General features: G+C 41.4%; 1 long non-coding RNA gene across 1 annotated transcript in view; it reads right to left on the bottom strand.

Moving 5' to 3' along the window:
• Positions 1-3,590: 3,590 nt before the first annotated feature.
• LOC122808029 overlaps positions 3,591-23,159 on the bottom strand; it is a 195,484-nt gene continuing 175,915 nt past the window's right edge. The window contains exon 4 of the long non-coding RNA XR_006365765.1: positions 3,591-4,585. This is a non-coding gene — a long non-coding RNA (uncharacterized LOC122808029). The remainder of the gene's footprint in view (positions 4,586-23,159) is intronic.

Consider the following 23,159-nt stretch of genomic DNA (forward strand, 5'->3'; position numbering starts at 1 on the left):
TTTTTATACATCTGTCTAATTTGGCTACCAAAATTTATCACCCCTTGTTAAAATTTGACTCCCGATAGTCCTGATCACTTATAACACCAACAGAGTACTAATTCTCCTTTCTCCCGTGACGCAGTACTCTACAGTTTTTCATCTCTAGGCAATAATGATCTGAGCCATGGCTCTGATAAGAGAGTCTGCAGCATTTGTCCTAATACTGTTAATCTTTTTTCCTTTTATCAGTCTGTTTTTCCTGCATGTGTCATAATTCTGTTTTTCTGTATCTTATCATCAGTCCAGCTCACTAGTTATAGCTAATACTGTCCCAGAACCAACAGCTGATGCCTGTTTATAGCAATCTATCTTATCCAGATATTGTTTAACATAGCCATGTCTCACTCCATCAAGAGTAGATTGGTTGAATAAAAGATATCCAATTTAAGCTATTCTGAAAGCTGTTGCTATAAGAAGGTCTATCTGAGATGTACTCATGACTGATAACATTAAGCTGGGCATAATCCTGCTGTTAATTTCTGGAAATACTGACTAGTACCTCAGTGGTCATTTCCCCACAGATTCTCATTTAGCTACCCGTAGGTGCACATCTGTAGTAAATAGCAGTGGAAGGAATATTAAGGGGAGAATTATAAATTTGTGAATCTTTTCCCCAAGCACACCTCTTCTCTTCCAGTAATGGATTACTAAAGCAATTTATTAAGCCATCATATTCTTAATTTCATCAGATCTGTAGAAAGGTGTAGGGGAGCTACATTTTCTGGTTTACCTTTGAAAGGTTGAAAATCAACCTGCCGAATGGCCCTTTGTGCAAACCGGAATGACGAAAACTGTCATTCCAAACTGCACCGACGTTCAAAAAACAGCAAATCAAAAACCAAATTTGCTGATTTTTGAACTACAATTTCGGATACAGATCGTAATGCAGGGGGGGCAAGCCCCCATGCACCCCCCACACCCCCAATACTTTATTATTCTAACTCCGAGGTCACACTACAGTGGGGAAAGGGTCCACTCCCAATCCCTACTATAGTGCACTTCACACCCACAATGCTGAATCTGCAATGAGCGAATGCCAATGTGCATTTGCTCATTGCACATTTACTGCATTTCTATTCGGTTATCTGAAAACTTGAAAACATACTTCCGCACAATTATCTTTCGGCAATGTGCATTTCAAGTTTTCAAAGGTAGACCACATTTTCTTATATATCATAACTAAATCGGTCTACTGTCCTGTGCACTACCTGTTTATGGTATGTGGCAATAAAGTATATATAAAATGTATTGCTAAATATCCCCTCAGTGTCTCTTACACTCAGTCACTATCTTCATAGAGAAGGCATGTGCTATATGTTATTATATTTCTATTTGTTCTAAGACTGCATAAAACAGTGTAAAGATTTTAGTAGTGTGTTATATTTGCTTTAAGTTAATTCAGATCAGATAACCTTTATGAGTGTGTGTGTGTGTGTTTATATATATATATATATATATATATATATATATATATATATATATATGTATGTATACACTGTTTTGAGGTGCTGCTTAATCCCATGAATTATTCTAAGTAATGGTGTTATATTGTGCCTATCAGTGATGTGCCATGTTCTAATAATTTGTTTAATACAGCTGTATATTCACATGGCATTACTGTGGTTCTCTATTACTATACTTTTTGCTATAACTACTTTGAGCTTACATGCATGCATTTTTTTACCATCACTCTCTGCTCTCATATTCCCCCTGTATTCTCCTGCTATGACTTACTGTAGTCCTTCCACCATCTCTTTTTTGTATAATAAGTACTAACTCTATTGCATCAATATAATTTTACAGCTTAGTAGAATTTATTTTTTCTTCCTTTCATTTCAGAGCCTCTGGTCACTACATCTACATACAAGTTTACTGAAACATTGTCATTGTTTCATAACCTGAGATCACTACATCTACATACAAGTTTACTGAGACTTTGCCATTGTTTCATGTAAGCATAGTTATCATGAAGAACCTTGCTGCATATTAACATTAATCAGTTAAATGCATGCCTGCTCTGTGAAATAGTAGGACCCCTTACTAAGTTGGTCACTGTTTCCTTTTGCTTGGCAAGTAGACTATACTGCATATGCCAGGTATTTAGTCTCAGGAAATTACAGTAAACCTGCTTTACTATTTAATAATTGCTCTTACATAAAACTGTGTGTTATTGTTTGATAAAAGAAAGTTTTACAGGTTGATGTATTCAGATATTCAACCTTTGATTTTTGTTGACTTCAATTTTGAACTTAATGAATATGTTGACTTAATGCATGATTTATTCAGGGGATTCATCTGTCACAGGATTTAAAGTTGATCACATGATTTTAAAAGTTTTTGGCTGTCACATTATTTTAAGCTGATCACATGTTTTTAAAAGTTTTTGGCTGTCACTTGATTTTAAGCTGATCGCGTGTTTTTAAAAGTTTTTGGCTGTCAATTGATTTTAAGCTGATCACATGATTTAAAAAAGTTGTCACATAACCTTTTAGAATTGTATTTAAACAGTGTGTATGTTTGGTTAACTTCATCTGAAGAAGTTTTGTTATAAAATAAAATGAAAGCGCTAATATTACATTTTAAGTTGTTGAGCTGGATTTGTCAGAATCTCTGTGGCCTTGTATGTGTTTTTTTATCAATTTGTCTTCTGTTTTGGTTTTGTTCAGTATTAGTATGAGTAGTGCAGTCTTATTCATGACCTGGGAAACTGGCATGAATTACACATTCTTATTTTCAAACTTTTGTAATGATTGTATCTCTGGGAAATTAGGTGTCCATGTACAATATTACAAACACAAATTACTGATCCAAAGTAATGCTAGCATTTAACAAATGACTCTCAAGGATTCCAACATGAACTTATCAGTGAACTGATAGTACTCCAAACAAGGGTAGTAAAACACAGTGGCAACCTTCCCGCCTTACTCAGTATACTTTTCAAATGTGCATTCCTACATCCAGAAAATAAGCATTCAGTCACCTATTTTCTTATATACAGAAATAATTGCTCACATATGTCCATAAGATTGCCGCTAGCAGAAATCAGTATCAATGTAACCAAAAGCCTTCATGGAGCCACTGGAGAATATTGACTGGTCACTCATCTGCTAGTTAAAAATCACACTCAGTTCTCTTGTACCAATTTTGCATTGTTATTGCTGCACTTAACTGCTGTGTTCTCCTTCACAAAATGAGAGACACATATATCCGTCATGGCTGAACTTTCTATTTGAAACAACTCTGGACATGTCTTGTATTCTGGAAAGATTGGTCGCATCCATGCTTAACTTAACCACATCTCGAGAAATTAAAAGGACTTAAGATGCACCTCCAACTATCGAAGGTGAACCTGCATATTTTATAAACTTATTTAAAAAATTGAATAAGAATTTCCGTTTATTTTACATTACTTGCTAATCACTGTTGAAGAAAAAAAGCAAAAAAAGCAACCAGAAAAATTTCAAAAATGAAAAAAAAGCTTTAAAGCCAGCATTATAGAACACATTCATGCAGATATTATACAGAAAGAAAATACTATTTTTGCCTCCTTAATGCTGTTGATGGTTCTCCGTGTATGCCTGGAAAGATCTGAATATCATTCCTTTGCCTATCGAGCTCCACCTCTATGGAACCTACTACTACAGTTCCTGATAGAGTGCTCGACATTTGCCTGATCCTGTAGATTTTTTTTAAATATTTCTGTTTGAGCTGGCATTTATTAATGATATGGTAAACCAGTCTTTTAATGGCCATGAATCACATTTAAGGTTCTTTGTCAGCAACAATTTTTTGCCATTAACAGCTTTTATTCTGTGCCTTATTTTTGTCATTGTGCATTTTTATTATTTGATATGTTGTTTTATTGTATTGTAAATTATTGATCTGTGTTTTAAACAGTGTTACTGAGCTTTAGTCTTAAAGCATCTTAATAAACTTCAAGTTGAAGAAGAAATCTATTGAAAATGTACTCACTGCATTCAAATATTGATATAAGAACTCTTAAAATAAGCACAATTCACATAATTCATTGATATAATAACTAATGAAAAGTAAACATGGCACAGCCTTTCTAACCATCAGAGGCTGAAAGAAGCTAATAGGCAATATTTCATGTTGGAAACTTAAAAACAAAACAAAAATGAAAAAGACTTCTAGCTTTACATCCATTCCTAAGGTGACAAAGGCATCTGACTCCCACCATCAACTCCCTAATAGAATCACCAGTCATTCTGCAGTGGATACCAAAATACTGAGACTTCACATCCAATTTTAGCCCAAAGGATGGCTGATGATGGAAACAACAGAAATAATTCACTACTCACATGTTTAACCTAATAAGGCATTTGAGATGAAGTACGACTATGCATACATGTGCTCCTGTTGCAATTTTGAGGAGGAACAATGAACTCTTTAGAATAACATTTTTGTGGGATTAGGAGAAATAAAAGCTACATTCACAACTGCTGTATCTTGGAGAAGTTGCCTTGTTATGAGATGTATATAATATGGCAAAGGTGTGGGAATTGCATGGAGGACTTCATTTCTGCAAAAAAAAAAAAAAACGTTTATTATGTAACAGCAACTTTACATAGTTTTCTACTCTTGTTTTCCAAATCACACTTGCATTTTTTAAAATTACATAACATCCAGTATCAAGTCTCAGACTTCTGATATACACATATAGACGTGCGTGTGTGTGTGTGTGTGTGTGTGTGTGTGTGTGTGTGTGTGTGTGTGTGTGTGTGTGTGTGTGTGTGTGTATATATATATATATATATATATATATATATATATATATATATATATATAAATATATATATATTTATATATATACACACACACACATACATACGGGTTCCATTCAGAATTTCGATGCTCAAGACTTCGAATTTCATATGATCGAAGATCATATGTTCGAAGTTTCAAAACTTTAAAATCCTGTGTGGAGCTCGGCATACAGCATGGACCGGGAGATTTCCCTTGAACTAGCTGTAGTGCGTTCTCAGAGTTGCTATATTTAAGTTGTGGGGGGGGGTACAGCCTCCCACATGTGGAGTGCAGGGGTGCACAACCCCCCTGCATACACATGTTTTAGTGTTTTGGGTGTTGTTTTGGGGGGGATTCACAATTTCGAGATTCCAAGATATCCAGATTCTGAACTCGATATTCTGAAACTCGAGATTTTGGGATTTCGAAATTTCATAGTGAACCCATATATGAGCACACACACACACACACACACACACACACACACACACACACACACACACACACACACACATACAGATATAACATAACGCACTTGAAAGTGCTCAGCTATTCTGCTCCACTTTTTCTTATTTGCATAGTCGAAGAAGTTTTTGTTTGCATATATACATACAGGTATATATATATATATATATATATATATATATATATATATATATAGATATATATATAGCTAGTTTGGAAGCTTGAGGTTTCAAAACTTCGAACTTCATATGGTTGAGATAATAAGATCGAAGTTCTGAAACTTCGAAACTTCAATAAAAAATGAAAATAATTTGCTTTTTATATTTTTGCAGGGGGGGCAAGCCACCCTATACCCCACAAACCCCCTGCTTATTAAATATACCAACTCTGAGATCACACTACAGTGAGGAAAATAGTCAATTTCCCACTCAGCTCTGTACAGCAATCTCCATTCAAACCGTTCGAAGTTTCAAAACTGTAATCTTATTGTCTTTACCATATGAAGTTTGAAGTTTTGAAACTTCTAGCTTCCAAAGTAGATCCAAGGTACATAAAAAAATTAAAACATACTACAAACTCTTGAGTTCTTAAAACCAAACATTTAATGAATAAATAGCTAAAAACTGGTGATAAAACTAAAGGATAAGCGCTTTCAGGTACATCTTTGCACCCTTTATCAGATCTAATAACTTCTCAGTGTAAGAATTCAAAAGTCAGCATCAACTAATCACAGTTCAGTGTTTCAGTCTTCACCCTGTCAGGGCAGGTTGGAGAGGAAGACATGAGTTAAAATCGGGGGCAGGGGGGGGGGGTGTCTGCATATAAGTTGTCAGTCCGATTCATCCCAGCTGTTTCTATTCTTAAACAGACATCACCACTTCTTGGTTCTGCTAATACAACTTGTAACACTGAAAACAGAAAATTATGACCAGCATTTAGAGCAATATGTTTCATTAGAGGATTCTTCATATTTCTTAAGCATATGTCACTTTTGTGCTTCGAAATCCTTTCTTTCCATTGCCTGTTCATTTTACCAACATAAAACAAAATACATTGCTGGCAGCAAGCAATATAAATAACATTTCTCATTTTACAGTCACCATAGCCCTTCAATCTGTACTCTCTTCCAGTAATCGGCTGTACAAAAGCTTGCCTTTCTGAGATATATCTACAGGAAGTGCATATTCTGCAGGGAAATGTGGGCTGCCTTTTTGTCAAAGGCTTATCTTTTTTCACAGTCCTATGACATATCAACCATTTAAGATTCTTGCCATTTCTGAACACAAAAGAAGAGGTTTCACACTCAATGCCATTAATACGAACATCACTGCTTAAAATTCTCCAGTTGTCTCTTATGATGTTGCAAACATGACAGACATTGCTTGAATAAGTTAGTGTCACTCTTGTTTTCACCTGACATTCAGTATTTGCAACCAACTGTGAATCGTTCGGAACCTTCTCCGAATAAAAAAGGTTTCCCCATAATGTTCCTAAGCTGTTCAACCTCTCCTAACTTGTCCATAGCATCCTTCTTCTTATAACCTCTCTACAAGAAACACTGACCTAAAACTCTGTTTGCATTGGATAGTTCATAATCATTTGTATGTAATCTTGAATATCTGAGTACTTGACCTTTGAGCACATTATCATAAATATGGCATGGGTGCATACTGGTACAAACTAACAAACTGTTCCTTTTACAGTCCTTATGATGAACAGTTGTTGTAATACCTCCTCCATCATCAAAGCGCAGAGTAACATCCAAAAAACGTAATTGTTCGAATACTGCATAGTGAATCTTAAAAAGTCCATTGTAGATTCTAAATATGCCACAAACCTTTTTATATTTTGTAAATTGCCTTGTCATTAAACATAGATATCATCAACAAACCTGTTGCAATATCTTATATGAGTTAAAAAGTTAGTATTGGCAAACACATAATTGTTCTCCCAATCAGGTAGCACAAGATTTGTATATGTGTTAGGACAGGTGGTGCCCATGGCCACCCCCATCTCTGCCAATAAATATCACCTTCATATAAAAAATTCTTAACTGTTGTTATGCCAGATGTTTTAAAGTATGCTTAACAAAACTTCTCAAGTTGCTGGGGAATTAAGTACCTCTACAAACATGCAGTTGAACTGCACCAAACTCAGAATCAATGTCCAAAGCAGAAAGGCAACAAACACAGCAATGCTGAAGATAAAATCTCCTTTATTAAGTTAATAAAGGATTTTTTATCTACAGCATTGCCATGTTTGTTGCCTTTCTGCTTTGGACATTGATTCTGAGTTTTAAAGTATGCACCAGCAGTGTCAAAAGATACTAAACAGTTCCTTGAGACATTATATGAATGTATAGCTTCATTGCATGGCTTTGATCCCTTCTATATGGTTACCTTAGATGTTCATAGTTTCTTCACTGTGATACCAAATACTTTTGGCATGACAGCAATTAAGAATTTTTTACTACACAATGCATATGACTATAAGGGCAATGTGGATATTCTCTATCTCTTATTGGAACTGGCACTGAACAACAATGTGTTTTTATATGAAGGTAATATTTATTGGTAGAGAGCGAGAGAGAGATAGAGTGACATGTATATATGTGTGTGTGTGTGTGTGTGTGTGTGTGTGTGTGTGTGTGTGTGTGTGTGTGTGTGTGTGTGTGTGTGTGTGTGTGTGTATGTGTGTGTGTGCACGTGCATGCAAATATATAAATAAAAAAACAAGTAATCTCCATAGTATCCCCGAAGTTTCAAACAACCCACTAAACAAGTATAGTGGGTCCAAAAAAAAAAACTGTAAGAAACTTCTCTGTGTGGAAGATTTTCAATCCATATATATCTAGTAGATCACTGTATATTAATCAGATTAGATAATGGTAGTAGAAGTAGCGAACTTAAACTTGTCCTAAGTCAAAAAATAATAAAAAATATATAATTTGAAATATTGTACAGAATTACTAAATATTCGAAAGTGATCCAAGCAGGGTAGGCAGTCTGTTTCCAGTCAAAAATCCTTTATTAAGTACACAGGCAAGTGATCCAAGTAAAACAAAAATAACAGAGTAATAGTTTCCTCACAAGCTTTCTAACTTCATATATATATATATATATATATATATATATATATATATATATATATATATATATATATATACTTTTTATCAGGCAATGGAGTGGTTTATTGTGCTGTAAAACAAAGTGTTATTGGTATACATTCACATTCCTTCCCCCATCAGTATGACATTCGAGCTGGTCCTGTCCTACTTAGTAGCTGTCATAATAGTATAACCCTTACGTACTTTAAGTAAAATTAATAATGATGTGGTACCTCTTATTTAAACAGATTATTAAGTCTGTGATTTTATCCAGGACAATATACTACATGGCTGGAAATATATAAACCTTAGACAATTTGGCAAACAAAAAATATATATAAATATATACATATACACTTTCCTTGTAAAAAGTCCATTGTAAAAAATCATATTCTATTTTCATAACCTATTGTTAACAAAGATCGCTTTCGTCCTTCTAGACTTCTTCAGGTCTGTGTACAAGAACCCTAAAAAGTATATCTACAAAAATATATTATTGTATAATAAGTTAGTATTGTTATTACACATCATTTTGAATAAAGTGAAAAAAAGAACCAGAAAAAGAAAAAGAAAAAAATGTATGATGATGGAAGCAAAATGTTGTTGTTGTCTTTTGGCTTTTCCCGGTTAGGCGTCGCCACAGAGGAACTCCGGTCCACTGATGATTGGCAGTAGATTTTCATGGTGCCGAGTTGCCAGCTCGATGCCCAACCTTCAATGAAGGCACACCCATTCACGCATGTCTTTCAGAACACCACTCGACCCGCGGAGAGGACATGCAGACTCCACACAGAAGGCACTCCCCGCATACTAGCTGAGAATCAAACGGGAGAACCTCTTGTTGTGAGGCAACAATGCTACCGCTGCACCACCGCGGATTGGATATATACTTAAATTAAAATTGATTTAATATAGGTTCATAGGTTGGTACTAGGCTATCAGCCCTAGGGCCTATACAAGCCTAGCCATAACAATTCCCTGGATATTTCCTCACACAATATTTACTTCCCTGGACCCCTGCCTAGCAGGGCGACTGACATGATCCCCAAGGTGAATTTCCTATCACTCATCCAATCGTCAAGGTTCCTTTTGAAGAGGGCCAAGGAAGCGCTCTGCTTGACATGCATGGGCAGTCTATTCCAGCGTATGAGGAGTCTCTGGGTTAGGAACCTATCCTTCCAGCATGTTTTGGATTATTAAGTCTGTGATTTTATCCAGGACAATATACTACATGGCTGGAAATATATAAACCTTAGACAATTTGGCAAACAAAAAATATATATAATGTTTTGTTCATTGTGATGACAAGGTTTGGATCCCTGGAACGTGTGGTTCTGAGGGATTGAGATTTCTTTAAGTGGAGCATGCCCAGCAGCTCAGGGTTTGACATGGCCTTGTATGTTAAGCAGAGATCACCTCTGAGTAGACGATATGCCACAGAGTATAGCTGGAGTTTTTTAGATGGTCAGCATAGGGCATCTGCTTTAGGCCTATGATTTTTTAGTGAGGCATTTCTGTGGCCTTTCCAGCTGTTGCAGATGTCTTGTGAGGTACATACCAAATGGGGTATTTTAATCTATAATGAGTCTAATGAGGGATGATTGCAGTGGGACAATGACCTTCTTTTTTCTGGATGAAAAGCCCTTAGTGATGAGGTGTGCCACATAGAAGGATTTCCTGACTGTTGTGGCAATGTGGTTATTGAAGGTGAGGCCACTGTCCACCTGTGTCCCTAAGTCTCTCATCACACTTTTGGTGTTTGGTGTACTGCCGCCTATGTGGTAATTCATGGATACATGTTTTTTTCCCATAGGGGATAACTATACATTTCTTGGCATTAAGCTTGAGCCCATGGCTCTGGAACCAAGCATCTGTTTCTGTAAGACCCTTTTGTAGAATATCCACATCATTTGGGGATTCAATAATGGCTCCCAGTTTGCAGTCATCTGTGAACTTTGTTAGCTAGAGTTCCTTAGTGTTGGCCTGTACTTCAGAGAAGTAGATGCCAAACAAGAGCGATCCCAGGACTGAACATGGTAATTAAAACCAACTGGAAGAACAAAATAAAATAAAATTAGTCATGTAAACAATGTGGCAATTTTCTAAGTTCCAGTACACTTTTAATTGAACAGTAGAAGTTTAGTCCAGGCTTCCTAAAAGAGTTCAGCTTTAATTGCCACGAGTTCATGTTTCTCCAGACCTGAATATTTGGGATGTCTCCTTCAAGATCATCCATGCCTATGTGATCCAGTATCTGGAACTTAAAACCCATGTGTCTTTTATGAAGAGAAAGGTGTTTAGCTAGTGCATTATTTGTACATCCAGAGCGGACTTCTGACAGATGACATGAAATCCTGTACTTAAGTTTATTTACAGTCTTGGCCACATAAAATGCATCACAGTCATTGCACTGTGCCCTGTAAATTACTTTTGTAGTGTTACAGTCACCCCCTACACTGGTCTTAACGATTTTCTTTAAATAAGGGCAATAAAAACTATCACTGTGCTTCATAAATATACAAAATGTACAATTAGCTTCACATCATTTAGTGTTTCTCTCATATGGTCTAGGTTTAAATTCAACAAAACTTCTAAAGTTCCTGATTTTCCTGTAAACAAAGGATGGGGCTTCACCTAAATGTTACTCAGAAAAGGGTTTCCTGTGACAATGGCCCAGTTGTCTTGAATAACATTTTTTGATACTGTGATAATCCAAAGTGTATGTCAGGATGCAGCTATTTTTGCATTTGTCATTCTCTGTGGAATTTCTTAACATTCTCCTACTGGGGATGTTGAGTGAAGGTGCTTCAGACCTTTTCAGTTCTATAATGGGTTCCAGGATGTATTTTAGCAACTGACTTTCATAGCCTCTCACTAGAAAATAATTTTCTAAGTTGCTCAGGTTTCTCAAAAATGGTTCCATCTCTGTGGTAATTCTAGCTAATCTATAGCCCTGGGACTTCACTACATTATACTTGTTTTTTTAGGATATAGGGCAGGATTCACAAAGGCTTGCACAGAGTCTAAGAGTAGTGTAAAACTCCATGCAGCCTTCGCGATCCAGGAACAGCCCAAAGTCCGTGTAAGAGACAAGCTAAAACGTCTCTTACACGGAGTGGGCGTGGATAAGCTAATCACCTCACTTGCAGCCGAATAGCATGCAAATGAGGATGATTAGCGATCCAGGAAGCCCTGAACAGCCCGTGTAAGAGCTGTTTTAGCTGCAGAAATGTACTCAGTTGACAACTGAATACGTTTCTGCAAAAACCGCAATGGAGCCATGTCAGCTCCAAATAAAGGGTGCATATGTGTCAGGCAGCATGCCAATGGCCAAATATGTGGCCATTGGCAAGGTAACCTGATGCAAATATATTAAAAATAATATAAAACATAAAAACGAAGGTTATAAACCCACAAATGTGGGTTTTATGCAATACATGGAATTTCAATGCAGGGACCAGCAGACCAAAAACAACATGGCCACCGTGTAGTGGTTGCTAAGGGGGGAAGCTGAGTCTAAGAGATGTAACTAAGCATTAGTAGGCAATCTGATGCAAATGAGTGTTAGGATACTGAATTCCACTGTCACATAGCAAATGAGCACAGTCTGAGTAGTGTAAGAGTTACAGAAGGGGGAGGAACAGAGTAGGAGATAGGTGACATCACAGGGGGGAATAGTAGAAAGAAATGCAGTTCATTGGAGGTCAGAGTTACATGACAGATGTCAGACAGATATCATGGAAAGAGGTGTGCCACTAGATAAGCATGAGAAAGTCAAGAAATGGAAGGTGTACACTGTTGCCTACACCAAAGTTCCTTGCTGGGCATGCATGCGCACGTGTGCGCGCCATGAAGCGCGAGTAAGACAGTGTGTGCGCGTGTAAGGCAGACTGAGCATGTGGGAGCCTGTTGGTAGCTGTTTAACACTGTTTGCGTGGGTGTGCACGCGTTTTAACCCGAATAAGCAGATTCTGAACCGTGTAAGCATGTGTGCACGCGTGTAAGCCACTGTGAGCATGTTTCTGCTGGTATACACGCTGCTCCCCCCTGAGGAAACAGAAAGGAAAAAGGAAGCAACAGAATTAGTAGGAAGCTACCAGTGAATACTGCTGGAGCTAGCAGGTGAAAACAATTAGAAGCAGGCAATTACACAGGCAGAAGAGTAGCTCAGCCCAACACTTAAAAATCTGCAAACAGCAGTGCAAGATGTTTCTCTCAAGAGACACTGCAAGACAGGAGTAAGCTATTAGAAGTGAAAACTGAAAAAGCTGAACTCAGAGCAGAAATGTTAGGGGCTGCCATAGCTGTCATAATGAGACATAGGCGACTTGCTGAGGGTGGTGACAATGCAGATGGTGCCAGACAACCCACAGTGCGGAGACGGAGAAGAGTGTACAGGCCCAGGCTCACCTACCACAGGTTACATGAGCTGGAGATAGTAGAGCGTTATAGAGTGGACAGAGACCTCCTGCAGCAAATAGTGGAGCTGTGCAGGCCACGCCTCACACACAGAACCAACAGAGGGGAACCCATCCCAGTGGAAACCAAGGTATGTGTTGGCCTAAGAATACTAGCAACAGGTACCTTCCAGAGACCAACTGGTGATATGATGGGGATATCACAGGCATCAGCCTCCAGGGTACTGCACCAGTTCCTGGATGCCATATCAGCACATGTCGGTGATCATGTATATTTCCCCAATGCCCGTGAGGTATTGGCCAGCAATATGCATCTCTTCCAGCAAATAGCAGAATACCCTGAGGTAGTGGGTGCAATAGACTGCATGCACATGTGCATCAAAGCACCAGCCGGTGAGCGGGGTAGGGCATACATCAACAGCAAGGGCTTACCCTCCATCAACTGCCAGGTCATGTGTGATGCCCAGGGCATAATAATGAATGTGTGTGCTGGCTGTCCTGGGAGCTACCATGATTCCCACATCTGGCATTTGACGCAGCTGTACCAGACATTTGCCAATGGGGACATCCCGCATGGACACCTAGTGGGGGATGCAAGTTATGCACTGGAGCCATGGCTGATGACACCCATCAGAAACGCACACACACCTGAACAGGAACGCCATAATGAGGCACACGCACAAACACGTAATGTAATAGAGCGTGTGTTTGGGCTGCTCAAGTCACGGTTCCGGTGTCTGGACACATCTGGTGGAGCCTTGCAGTACACACCAACTACATGTACCCAAATTGTCATGGTATGTGCTATGCTACATAATATGATCTTGCGAAAACAGCTGCAGCAGGACCAGCATAGGGCCGGGCCAAATAGCCCCCCACCATTGCCAAGGCCATCACAGGCAGAGCGTGACTCGGAGGAGGAACAACCTGAGCCTGCCCCAGTAGGCAGAAGGAGGCGTGCCCAGTATGCCCTGGCCTTGGCAAAGTGGCAATGCATAGCACATACACTGGCTCAGTAGGAATCCTGGGAATGATACCCCCTCTGACTCACTCAGATAATAACAGGGATGCCTAAAATGACATGACCTGCTCACAAACATGTACAGGGAGTGTAATATGTGCATCCAACAGTGGCAGCCCTGCAGCACCACCTGAGGCATGAATGCCATGTGTTAAGTAATGTAACACCATGTACTATATGCACACCTGAGGACCCTGACTAACATCCTACCCTCACCAAGTATCATGCTACAATATGACAATGAGATGATCAAGTGCAATAATTGACTGAAGTATCGCAGTTAGTCAAAGGGGATCCAATGTGTGCCAGCCTGGGATGACATGCTGAGCATGACATGATGCTCCACCTGCTAGGACTGGCGTGCACCTATCAGTGCAGGCCTTATGGATACTGGCAAAGGCTGTTGTTACCCACAGTGTGCCCTGAATAGGTAAGGCTCAAAACACAAACCTATCTCCATAGGTATCAGAAGGGATAAGAATAAGATAAGGGATAAGTCAAAACAGCAAGATGCATGCAGTCTAAACTCACCCAGTATGGAGAATGTTGATATCTGTGCTGTAACAGAAAACTGAGTCAAGGCTCACAACAGCACCCTAACACTACTAGGTTACACCTCATACTGTGCTGTACAGCCTCAAAACATGGAACAAGCTAAAAAAGGAGGGTGACTAGCAAGAATTGTCAAGGATAACCACACCCCATGTTGGTACCACAACAAGAAGCAGCATGGACTAGCTATGGTCAAGTAACAGTGGCTAAAACTGTCCCCAGTTTATAGCCTGCTACAGACTACTGTCCCAACACCAGGAACTGCACCTGGCCTATGCTGGAATACATGAATATATCAAGTCCTCCAAACCACATTATATTGGGTGACTGAAAATACCCAGACATAGACTGGGAGCATTATACTAGCTCCAACACTGTAGGACAAAAGTTCATAGAATCCATAAACCAAAATGCCCAGGAACAACGTACCACTCCCACAAGAGGGGTAAGCATACTGGATGTGATAATCAGCAACATGGGTACTGGATGGCAAGACGAGAAGTGTATTGCTCACTGGTAAAACCAGACCATAGAGTAATCACACTGGATATACAAATCCTGACCACAGCCCCTGGCCAGAAAACCACAGTGGAAAACATGTGTAAAGCAATATTTGCACTCCTCCAAACTGATGTGGAATCCATTAAAGGTCCTATGCAGGTGCAAAATATGGGCCACACCTCAGAACCTGTAATACAGCCATTCCATGAACACTGCCAGGAATGCTTGGATTATGCAATCCTAAATTAAAACAAGACACAATGCCATACACGCAGGCATCTGGCATGGTGGACACCAGCCATAACCAAACCATGCAAGAGAATGAGGAAGCTACTACATGATAGAGCAAACATAAACAATGAAGTAATCACTGATCAGTAGTATGGCAATAAAATATGTCCACACATACAATCCACTAAGGCCAGCCACAACAAGTTGAATATGTGAATCCTGAGGCAATGTTACACCTGCCCCAAGTACACAGACAACTCCAACTCCACCCAAGAAATACAAATATATGTGAGAGATGCAACCATCTATCCAAACTGGAGGCTGAGCTCCCTCAACTCAGTACTCCCAAAACTAGTCAGGAGGAGAAGGTAACCACACACACCACAAACACAGTCCCAAATAGACCTATCACAACTGCAAACCAAAGACATAAACACAGAAAAACATTCCCGGAGGCACAAATTACAAACACAGCACACCAACAGAGGCCTCTAAAGCAGACACCCAATCAAACAACCTCCAAACATAGCACATGCAACACATAGTACACAAAGCTGGTGCGCCAAACAGTCACAGGCCAGAAGGAGAAACAACATGCCTGATACAGTTGTAATAGGTGACTCCATAGTCAGACACACTGCTGTCCTGCACACCAGACTAAACAAGGGAAAGGGTACAGTAAGCTGCCTGTAGGCTGCCACAATACGCCACATAACAGAAGTATGCAGGTCATTCCAAAGCAAGTAGAAATATGATGCAGTCATAGTCCATGCTGGTGTGAATGACCTGAGATGTACCTCCCTAGACTACATGAAAAGAGACATAGATGAGCTCTCTGATTATGTAGTCCAGGCCGGTATGACACTCACCGTTTGCAGCATCCTACCCTTACCAAGAATAATGCCACAGTACAAACACGGAATGATCAGTCATAGCAAGTGGCACACTTACTGGTGTCATTCCAAGGGGATCCAATGTCTGCCTGCTTGCGATGTCATGCTTGACAAGCCATGCAGCTGTACCTGGGATGGCTTGCACCTGTTACCCCTGGATGTCTGGATATTGGATAAGGCCTTTGCCACCTCCATAGAGCCTTTTGTAAGCAAGGCTGAAAAGACTAACCCACCACCCTAGAAAACATAAGTGTAAAGAAACATAAGGGTAATGCTGACCAATGCCAGATGTGTAAACCCCAATATGCATGCTCCCAAGGCCATCCCCAGTATGGAGAACATCGATGTCTGTGCAGTGACAGAAACCTGCTGCAAGCCTCCTGACAGCACACCAGCACTACCAGGTTATACCACATATCATGTGTCATGGCCCCAAAACCTGGAACAAAACATAAAAGGAGGGTGAGTATCCATATTCAGCACAGACACCCATACGTCCAGATAACTGACAATGCACAAGGTATTGGAGTCCACCCATGTGCAACTAACTGTAGGCAAGACTGCTGTACAGTCTGTAGCATGCTACAGACCACACTCTCACACACAGGAACCCCACCAGCCGTCCTGAAGACACTGGACAGTATGAATGTCCCACTAAATACCAAACAAGGTACCACAAATTACCATATAGGTGGTAAACCATTATGTATGGAAGGAGTAATCAGGGACCTAGGGACACAAGTGGACAGTAACCTGTTATGTGACACTCACATTGCCAATGTGGCTAGGAAGACTGTCTACATTGGACACCGGATCATGAAAGGATTCACATCTACTTCAACAGAGGTCATTGTGCCCCTATACTGTTCTCTTATCACACCCATAATCTAGTACAATGCCTCATATGGGATGTACCTTATCTGACACCTGCAGCAGTTAGAAAGACCTCAAAGGTACCTCACCAAGAGGATAAAGGGTCTCAAATATATGTCATATGCTGCCTGGCTGCAGACACCCCAGCTGAATGCAGTCACATACTGCCTACACAGAGGCATTGCATGCCTGTTGTACAAGGCCATGCCCAACACAGGAGTAATGGACATGCTCCACCCCAGAAAACTCAAAGCCATCAGAGCTGTGAGAGTGAGAGATGTCAACCTCAACAAATAATGAAATAGGATGTGCTGGAGGGACAGATACATAATCCAGAGGCTCCCCATACCCTGGACCAGAATCCCACTCCATGTTAGGCAGAGCCCCTCACTGACACTCTTCAACAGGAATCCTGCCAAGTGGATGGATGATTGTAGAGTTACACTGGGGGTCTTCACTATGTCATGTCCAGACAGAGGCACAGCAAAGCAAATCATAAATGGCCATAATATTCACATAGCAAGGGTGGCAAAAGCCACACACACTCTGGCTAGGCTAACAAATGCCCTAGGGTGGATAGCCTAGTATGAACCTATGAACCTATGAAGATACAAATTGTACAGGACACTAAGGATAATCCCAAGGCTTTCACAACTGATGGTAGGAACCGTGTTGGGAATTCACAGATATGCTCTGAATCACACAAATATCACAAACAACATACCAAACACACACACATATTGCCAACATACATCCTGACAGGTGCAGTGCAACCCCAGAATGCAGAATATCTATCCCAGCAGACTGCTGGCCCCCTGACATTGCAGATGCTGAGGTAACAGCCAGCATCTACAAAGCAAAACACACAGCAGCAATGGTATGAGATGGTGTCCTGGGCTGAGTCCAACATGGACTCCAAGACGAATGGAATGCCAAATCACACTGCTGCTCAATGTCAGCCTTACCACAGGATATGTACCCAAAGAGCAGTGTACAACAACAGTGGTCCTTCTCAACAAAGGTGTTGCCTGAATGGATACTGAAAACTACCACCCCAGAATCCTGAGAAGCTCGGTCTGCACAGCTATGGAAAGGATCAGCATGTACCGCAGACATAAAGATATTGGGGACCTACTGACACCAGACCCTACCCAGTGTGGCTTTCTTAAGTGCAGATCCGGCCCCTAAACATGTTTGACTCAATTGAAACAGTCATTAAGGTCATTGATGAGGGCAATGTGGTCCACACAGCATAGCTGGACCTTGCAAAGGCTTCTATACAATACCCTACGTGTTCATTATAGATAAGCTCACCAGCTTAAATATAAACCCCTATGTCAGTAGAGGGGTTGCAAACCAGACCAAGGACAGAACAGACATGGTCAGACATGCTGCAGCCATGTCAGACTACAAACCAGATATAACTGGCATCCCACAAGGCTTGACCCTGGGATCTCCCTCGTCTGGTATATATGTCCCATAGGTACAGGCAAACATGGAAGGACTGTGTCTGAACATGTTTGCAGAGGACTACAAACTGCTCACCATATATGATCCACCAGCTGACACAAGCATCCCACAAAAGGGCCACATAGAAACAGACAACTGGTGCCATAGCCATGTCAGCAAGCTAATTGCAGAAAAGTGTATAGTCAACCCCCGTGGATATACAGTAAGTGCCCACCAATTACCACATAGGTGTTAACCCATTATGTAGTTAACATGTAATGAGAGACCTGGGGACACACGGTGATAGATATCCTGCATTGGACAAACATGTGCTGTAGTGTTTACAGAAACATACCATATACCCACCTAATCATGAAGGTTGTCAGATCTAGATAAGGGGAGGTCATTGTGGCTCTGCAGTCATCCTTCATCAGCGTTACAATTGACTACAATAGCCCCTGTGGGATGTACCTCAGCAGACACCTCCATCAACCGTAAAGTCCCCAACAGTACCTCACCAGGAGTATCAAAGAGCTTGCACAGATGCCATGTGTTGCCTGTGTTGCTGGTATCAATAAACATGCTGCACCTTGTACAATCTGAATGGCAGTGAGCTATGCACATGAGAGACCTGAACCCCAGCACTGACTTACATAGGACAAGCTGTACTGCATGATCCATAACACAGAAGCCACCCCCACCCATGAGTGAACTCCCAGTACAGGCTACCCATAGAGTCACCTATCGATTTTCCTCAATAGGAATCTTGATGAGTGGATGGGAGATGGTAGCTTTATCCTGGGTATCACTGTCATGTCACAGGTAGACAGAGGCACAGTATACTAACCATGACATATGTCATGGCAAACTCCACTTACAATGTGTGTCGAAGGACAAACACACTCTCCAACTAGCATTAGACATGGACTAGGGCACATCGCTAGTGTTTGCAAATGTACACCTATGTTGTGGAATACACTACCAATGTTGGACAAGCCTGGTTTAAGTAGTTCATGTCTGAACAGAATGCAACATGGTCAGATGTACACAACTGGCCCCTAACCAGGCTGTTGTGCTCACTATCGAAATGTAAAGCAGTGATAGCACTAAAGCCCAGGATACTGTTCACCACAGTCAAAGTACTGAACCAGTACACTATACAGTACTACAGTGTTAGGTCAGTGTGAAAGGATGTTGACAACTGTATGCAAAGTATCCCATGCAAACACTGCAGGCACAATCCTGTTGTGTTCACACACAAAGCAGTTGTACAGTAACTACACAACATGACACACAACACACAACCATAAATGGGTGATATTTGTTGAAGTTCACACTCATCCACAAATGTGGTGGGCTGCAGAGTTTAACATATGGAATGCTCACACTGGGCATGCTCACACACTTTGATAAATGAGACATATGTCAGACAACATGCCATGGGAAGGCTGAACTGGGCATGCTCACACAGGCCAAATCTCACTTTAGCAGTTGGCCACACATATCTGGTATTTTTACGTGTTATTCCAGGAACCAACCACATTACAGCAGTCTGCCCAGTGCACACAGTTAAATGACTACAGAGACATACATGATATAGTGGATCCCTCCCATATGCAAACATCTTCCACAGATGCACAAGTTGTTCATACAAACAGGGAATGCTATGGCAATAAAGACGTGCAAACAGTCTATCAGCAACAAATAATGTGCATTTGACAATTAAACATATGGGTGTAGAGGTCAACACTAGGCTGTTTGCCCTAGGGAATGACAGCTTAGCCAGAGTGTGCTTGGTGTCTGCCTCCCCACAGGATGCACATTTCCCCTTTCTATACACCGATGATGTCAGCACCCTATAAGTACAGCAGGAGAAAAGAAACCTCCCAGTAATGTGAATAGCATGCTCTGCTAATGCATCCATCTCAAGTGTCATAACATAGTTAGGTAGGGGTTTGAATCCGGCAAATGCTTGGTGTGAGTGGGGTTGGTGTGTGTGCAAGTCTGTGGGAGAAAAATGTCCCTTTTGGCAACTGGGAAAACACACTACAGGATGCACATTCCCCTTTCTAAACACTGATGATGTCAGCACTCTATAAGTATAGCAGGAGAAGGGAAATCTCCTAGTAATGCAAATAGCATGCTCCGCTAATGCATCTATCACAAGTGTCATAACATAGTTAGGTAGGGGTTTGAATCCTGCAAGTGTGTCTGTTTGGCTGAGCGGGTTAGTGTGTGTGAGGGAAATGTCCCTTTCGGCAACTAGGAGAACAGGATGCACATTTCCTTTTCTAAACACTGATGATGTCAGCACCCTATAAGTACAGCAAGAGAAGAGAAACCTCCCAGTAATGCAAATAGCACACTCTGCTAATGTGCCTGTCTCGAGTGTCATAACATAGTCAGATAGGGGTTTGAATCCTGCAAATAGCAAGTGTGTGTTTTTGGCTGAGGGGGTTAGTGTGTGTGAGGGAAATGTCCCTTTTGGCAACTAGGAGAACAGACTACAGGATGCACATTCCCCTTTCTAAACACTGATGATGTCAGCACTCTATAAGTATAGCAGGAGAAGGAAAACCTCCCAGTAATGTGAAAAGCGCACTCTGCTAATGTGTCCATCTCAAGTGTCATAACCATAGTAAGGTAGGGGTTTGAATCCTGCAAATGGCAAGTGTGTGTGTTTGGCTGAGGGGGATTAGTGTGTGTGAGGAAAATGTCCCTTTTGGCAACTAGGAGAACAGACTACAGGATGCACATTCCCCTTTTTAAACACTGATGATGTCAGCACCCTACAAGTACAGCAGGAGAAGGTATGTGGCATGGACAATGACTGAGTCATATGTGTCCATGCCTCTGACCAACCTGCATGCTTGTGTTATGTGGTGGACCATAGTTCCCCACAGGCATATCACTGTGACCTTCACCTTGTCCAGCCTGGTGAGCGTGACCATACTGTACCGGACAATAAAGGTAGCTAACACAACTGTGGCAGGTGTGTTGTCTAGCCGTACAGGCTGTGAGTGGCACACAGGATTTGTGTGATGTGTTCAGGCATAACGTATGCCTGTGTGCCAGCTGCAGAGGTGTGTGCCGCTCAGGCAGGATGCTATTCTAAGGCTCCATGAATGGCCCAGTGTGTTCACGTGCTTGTATTGCTGTCAGTGTAGGTCTACATCAGACTGGTATTGTAGTCACTGTAGTATTGCATGCCACCTGACAGGTTATGCCAGTACTGGGTTCAGAGTGCTTAGTCCCCAGTTAGGCTATGTGGTTCCATCTCATACATGTGTTGTACGTCCATGTGTAGGGATGAGGGTTGACTGTGTACATGTGGCAGCTGTGACATTGCCACATGACCCACATATTCCACAACTGTAGCATAGAGGTGACTGACAACTGACCTTTGAACATGCTACCATAGTATTGTGATTGCCATGGTGATTAACAGCACATAGGGCTAATGGGGAACAAGGTACATAGGTTCATAGGTTCATAGCGTCATACTAGGCAATCTGCCCTAGGGCATTTAAGAACCTAGCCAGAATGTGTTTGGCTGTCACCATCCAATGTAAATATATCTTGCCATGCCCTTTTGCCGAGGTTAGTATACTGTGCCTCTGTCTAACAGTGACACAGAAGTGATACCCGGGGTAAACCTACAATGTCCCATCCACTCATCAAGATTCCTCTTGACGAGAGTCAATGAGGGACTCTTCCTAACCTGGACTGGGATTTTATTCCAGAGTGAAGTGAGCCTCTGGGTTATGAATCTGTCCCTCCAGCATGTCCTGTTTATTTCAGTGCTGAGGCTCAGGTCTCTCAAGCGTGTATCCCGATGGGATTTGGATATTCTCAGGTGCAGCATGCCCATTAATTCCGGGTTCGACATGGTGTTATACATTAGGCACAGATCGCCTCTGAACAGGCGGTACGCCACTGAGTAGAGCTGGGGTTTATTTAACCGGTCAGTATATGGCATCTGTTTGAGCCCTTTGATCCTCTTGGTGAGGTACGTGTGGGGTCTTTCCAGTTGCTGCAGGTGTCTGGTAAGGTACATCCCGACAGGGGGATTGTACTCAATTATGGGCCTGATGAGGGATGAGTAAAGAGGCACAATGTCCTCCCCTGATGTAGATGTGAATCCCTTCATGATGGGGTGGGCTATATACAATGTCTTTCTAACCACTTTGGCCACGTGGTTGTCAAATGAGAGATTGCTATCAACTTGGGTCCCCAGGTCCCTAATTACTTCTTCTGTACATAATGGAGTACCACATATGTGGTACTTTGTGGGCACTTGCCAAAGGGGATGACTATACACACTCTTGCATTCAGCTGGAGGCCATGGCTCTGGCACAAGTTGTCTATTTCTATGATGCCCCTTTGGAAGATGCTTGTGTCGGCTGGAGAGTCGATTATGGTGGCTAGTTCGCAGTCATCTGCATATTTGGTCAGCCACAGTCCTTGAGTGTTGGCCTGTACCTCCGAGAAATATATACCAAACAAGAGAGGTCCCAGGACTGAGCCTTGTGGGACACAACTCGTAACTGGTTTGGAGTCTGGCATGGCTCCAGCAATTCTAACCATGTGGGTTCTGTCCTTGAGCCAGTGTACAATCCATCTAGTGACATAGGGGCTTATATTTAAGCTGGTGAGCTTCTCTAGAGTGCCCGAGTGGGGTATTGTTTTGAAGGCTTTTGCGAGGTCCAGGTAGGCTGCGTGAACCACCTTCCCCTCGTCAATGGCCTTGGTGACTGTTTCAAAGAAATCAACCAGGTTTGAGAGGCAGAATCTGCCCTTAACAAAGCCAAACTGGGTATGAACCAGTGTCTGTAGGTCCG

Source organism: Protopterus annectens, chromosome 8.part0, assembly GCF_019279795.1.
Source record: "Protopterus annectens isolate FY-2018-M chromosome 8.part0, PAN1.0, whole genome shotgun sequence".
Taxonomy (NCBI): Eukaryota; Metazoa; Chordata; order Ceratodontiformes; family Protopteridae; genus Protopterus; species Protopterus annectens.